The 5,463-nt window shown below is 35.5% G+C and overlaps 1 protein-coding gene across 7 annotated transcripts in view; it reads right to left on the minus strand.

The window, feature by feature from the left end:
* Positions 1-5,463, minus strand: part of FGGY (FGGY carbohydrate kinase domain containing) — a 529,413-nt gene that overhangs the window by 38,492 nt on the left and 485,458 nt on the right. The window lies entirely within an intron of this gene.

Raw genomic sequence — 5,463 nt, forward strand, 5'->3', positions numbered from 1 at the left:
CTAGTTTTTTTTTAATCAGGGGACCCTGTTTTTAATATTCTGACATCTGTTTCCATACAATTAATTTCCATTGTAATCCTATTTTAAAAGGCATTTAAAACATGACTCTGAGAGGGGGTTCATAGACTTCACCAGAATGACTGTCCAGTATACAAAAAAAGATTAAAACGCCCTTCTATAGTACAATCATCTAATTTAAAATATCACAAAACACAGGTAGAGCAAGTAAGATCAAACAGGTGGAGCAACTACCTAAGCTTGAATTTGAATCAGACTCCAAATATAGTAAGTGTTCTTCCCCTCCCCCCAGACTTACCCAAATTACATGTCCTGGAGGATGGCATTTTCTGACAATCCCTGTACATCAGTCCCCTTTACTCTAAAAGGAAAGTGATGGCATCCTGTATACTCCCTACCTCCCAGGTTTTAGGATCAAAAGAGTTAGTGACTTTGACAGTGCTTTCAGCCCAATGGAAGACTATGAAAATGTACATTATTGTTTATACATGACCCATGAATTATATCAGAACCACAGGTTTCAGGTAACCTCCACTTTTCATACCAGTCTTTGCTGTCACCACCAACTTCATATGAACGGAAGTTCAGTCCGTGGATCTGAGGCTCTTGTTCAGCCCAACACAGTTACAGCCTCTACAAACAAAGGCTTTCTTTCTTCTGAGGTTTTTCTGAGGCTGTTGAAATGATCGTGTTTCTCACTTTGGCCTGCTCCTTTTAGAAATTTTGTTTTGCCTTTCCCCCCCCCCTCCCTTACCATTTGGAACCCTATAAAGAGCTGAGTTGGAAACCAGAGCTGTGGCTCTGTGGCCTTGGAAAATCTCCCAGGCTACAGGAGGGAAGGAGGAAAAGGGACACTGACCAACAAATCCACCAATTAAACAAGTTTTGCCCCAAGAAACATGAAATTGCATCAAAGGAGTTTTGTGGAAAATGAGCAAATTGATGTGGAAAACATGCTGGCGGCAGCATTCTTCCAGTTCCCAACCCCCATGGAAGAACTACTGTGACATAAAAGAAAGACTATAGATTTGAAGTCAGAGTGTTATGGGTTCAAGACCTGTTCTTTGTTACCTGTGTGTTTTTGGATGAGTTACAACATACTTAGTTTTCTTATGTAAAAAAAAAATGACAGAACTGGGCTAGATGATTTTCTTAGATTTCTAATAAATCTAACTCATCGGAAGGTAGTCTTTCTGCCCATAGGGAGATCAAGTTAATTTTATTTTAAGTTTATGGTAGCATTCCTTATTTAAGGACATTAATCTCATTCTTGTGGGAAAAGTAGAAAGATTTGTATGACCAAATGGTAAAACTGGATTTGAAATTGATGAGATGTTGGATTCAGAGGGGAGTCTGCAATAATCTGATGTCAACCTGACATGGGGGTCTCCAGGAATTTGTACTAGGGATCTATGCTTGGTCCTAAGTTGTTGACATTTTATTTGCCCTTCTTTTGAATCAGATGGCATGCTCATCCAAGTTCTAGGTAACTTCCAGAGTTGGTAGAAATAGTTAACATTCTGCAGGGTTCAATCAGAATCCAGAAAAAGGACATTAGAGATAGAAAACTAGATTGAATCTAGACATGGGCAAAGGGTTAGAGTCATGATTTCATTAGTAAAGAAAACTCCCAATGATTCTGCAAGTGTTTATTAGTTGACAAGCATTTATTAAGTGCCTATAATGTTCTAGGGACTCTGCCTTCAAGACGCTCACAATCTGATAGGGAAGACTACATACCTACTCAGAATAAATTGTAGATAAACTTCCATTAGTACTGATGATCATATATATATATATATATATATATATATATATATATATATAGCTGTCTGTGTTTTGTATTCCCCATAAGGATGTAGTTTCATTTTTTTTATTGTGGCCACAGTGATTGCCACATAGTAGTATTAATAAATGCTTGCTGATTGACTGGAGACTTCAGAAACATCCTAGAACAACCCTTAGCTGAATAAAAAGAATCTACTTTTTAATACATGCTTATAGCCCCCAGAGCATATTCTATCCCCTGATAGAATACAAGCTTCTTGAGATAAGTCACTATTCCATTTTTGTTTCTGTATTCTCGATATTCAATAGGGTTCCAGCCATACAGTAGGTGCTTCATAAATGTTAACTAATTACTTCATAAATGTTAACTAATAGAATTGCCCATTCCTCCATTCCACTTGTAAAGATCTCAGTCAGGAAACATTTGGTTAAGATTATCCACCACACATACTGTGCTGACTTTCACCATGCTGCCACTTAAACCCACTGGTACTAGAATTTATTTGGGGGGAAAGAAGAGAATTTTATTTCACATGTCAGGTCTTCATACATTTGAAGAACAGCTATCATCTTCTTTATATCTAAATTTTTGCCTCTCCATGCTGAATATTTGCAGTTCTCTCAACAGCAATCCTACCATTGCACAATTTTCTGCTTGCCTATGTGGTCCAATGGGACATTGTCTATTAATCGAGATCTAGGTTGTCACTAAGGTTTAGAAGACATGGGACTATTATCTTCCTCCTTCTGAACTTACATCATTGCAACTGAAGACTGGGTTAAACCTCTTGACCCCAACTTCACTGATGACTTATAGTCAGTATTCATTCTGTGAAACTATTTAGGATTAGAGAGCCAAGAGACAATTGTGTGGTCTTTGTGTATTTCTCTAATAGCTTTTGGAATCATTGCACTTTTTTCCATGTCCTCATTTATCTATTTTGATGATGCAGTGTATTTAGGGTAAAGGACTTTAGATATAAAAATAAAATTAGTTTTCCCTTTCCCTTTGACTCCCCCTCTTTTAACAGGTTTGAGGCATGAAAGCTCTTTACTAAGTTGAACATCAGGGAGTTATTCTAGCTATCAACAGCTGCTACCATTAAATGTGAATTAATTAATTTATTGATTCATTTATGAAATATGTATTAAGCTCCTTCTAAATGAAGCCCTGGCATTGCTTCATTCTTCTAGTTTCCAACCCCCCAATGAAGAAATACGGTGACATAAAAGACTATAGATTTGAAGCCAGAGTGTTACGGGTTCAAGACTTGTTCAAGAGAAGGAAAGGTAATAAGTATTTATTAAGTGCCACTACATACCAGATACTATGCTAACTTCTCTATAAATATTATTTCATTTGATGAAATGAACACAACTACAACATAATTTTTAAAATACAGGATAAGACAGGTAATGGAACATTGTCAGAAACCACAAGTGGAACCTTGTATTCTATTTTGGGGGTCATCCTTGATAAATTGGATCATTTGTCCATGTCAATTTAATAAAAATTATGATGCTACCAAAATTAATTTATCATTTTATTGCATTACCACCTAAACAACCAAGGTAAGATTTTATGGAGAAAAATAAAATTCATGTGAAGGGGGAAAAAGGTTTCCAAGCTCAAGAGAAAGAATGAAGAAAAACAGGAAGAAGAGGCATAAAATTATGAGACATCAAACTAAATTATAAAATACTAATCATCTAAATTATTTTGTGCTGCTATAAATAATGGGATGGAAAAAAGCAAGAGCCAAAACCCAAAAAATATCCCCACTGTAAATAGTAGCCTCCTTCTAAAAAAATAATTATAAGAACATGATTTGCTTTGGGGAAGGATTTTCTACTATTGGACCAAAACTGTCAGAAAATCTTGGAAAACAGTTTTGCAGAAATTAAATTTAGATTTCTCTCTATATAAGCATATAAACATTCTGTGTAAACATAAAAAGCACCAAGGATTTCTATGATCTGAATATGTAGTACCATATAAAAATAATGAGAATGGAAAGATTTTTACAATTATATCTGTATGAGAAATCTTAATCAATCAAGGGTTAGAGATGATGATTAAAGACAAGAAAGTTCCAGTAACATAAAAATTTTAAAATATTTTAAACCATACAAAATCATTATAGATAAGACACAAAGGAAACCATCAAGTGAAAAACATTTGAATAAAAGTCACTATAAGAATCTGATATTCCAAGATATATAAGGAGTTGACTCAATTTACATGATTTTCCAAAAGTCCTTGTGCAGTATTAAGCTTTAGAAACTCAGAAGACTTATTAACCTAAAATTTCACTAAGATTTAAGGAATCTCTCTTTATGCTGAACCCCAAGAATTATGCCTTAATAGATAAGTTATCAAAGGCTATGAATAGCTCTCAAATAAGACTTGCATATTATCAATAACCATAAGAAAACATGCTCCAAATCCCTAATAATAAGAGAAATGAATATTTATTTTAAATGCTAAACTTTTGCCTCAAAGTAAAAAAATTAGGTGATAAAATATGGAAACAGTGGCAAATTTGTGGGAAGGCACACACATCCACACTCTAATACATGGCTTGTGAAGTTGCAACCGCGAAAGAGTTTGGAATTATGAAACAGGACACTAAACAATTCCATCCACAAATCCTGTCACTGATTATGCATCCCAAAGAGGCCAGTATAAGATTAAACCTAATCTGTCCTTTTATTGTTTCTCTGTCTGCCTGTCTCCTTGTCCACGTATCTGGACTTTTGTCTGTTTGTCAATCTATGGTTCTATCTGAACATGTTTGTATCTATCTATACATTTATCTCTCTCTCTCTCTCTTTCTCTCTCTCTCTCTCTCTCTCTCTCTCTCTCTCTCTCTCTATCTATCTATCTTATAGAAATACTTTTTGTCACATAAAGGAACTGGGAAAAAATAAAGGCAGGCTAAAATAGTCCCTGATCTCACGGACCTTAACATTCTAACAGGTGAAACAACATACAAAAAAGTCCACATACAAAATATATATAATATAAATAGAATATAATGTCAAAGGAGGATATTAGGAGTAATGTGAGTTGGATTCACATTCTATTAAGGGAACAACATACCCAAACTTGTACATATGATATAAATATGGATTACATGGAAAGCAATACAGAAGGGAGAGGGAAATAGACTGCATTGAGTGAAGAAAAGCAAGATCTTTTGACTTTTGAATTGCAGATGATGATGGAGAGTAAAAGGAAAAAAAAATACTGGAAAAGTAGGAATGGACCAGGTTAGGAGGCAATTCAATTGAGACATTTTATGATGAATAAGAGAAGGAATCATTTGCTTCTTAACTTTACTGAGTAGAGGGATAATAACTTACTTAGACCAAAATCTCCTGATGCAGAGAAGGAAATTGGAAGGGTAATGCAAGAACCCTCCAGGAAAGCTCAGACATTTGAAATGGGCCTTTCTTTCTTTCCTTCTTTTCTTCTTTCTTTCCTTCCTTAATTCCCTTCTTTCCCTCCCCTCTTTCCTTCCTCCCTTCCTCCTTCCTCCCTCCCTCCCTTCCTTCCTTCCCTTCCTTCCTCTCTTCCTTGTTTCCTTACTTTCTTCTTTACTTCCTTCCTTCCTTTCCTCCCTCTTTCCCTACTTCCTTCCCTCCCTCCCTCCC

Source organism: Macrotis lagotis, chromosome 2, assembly GCF_037893015.1.
Source record: "Macrotis lagotis isolate mMagLag1 chromosome 2, bilby.v1.9.chrom.fasta, whole genome shotgun sequence".
Lineage (NCBI taxonomy): Eukaryota > Metazoa > Chordata > Mammalia > Peramelemorphia > Peramelidae > Macrotis > Macrotis lagotis.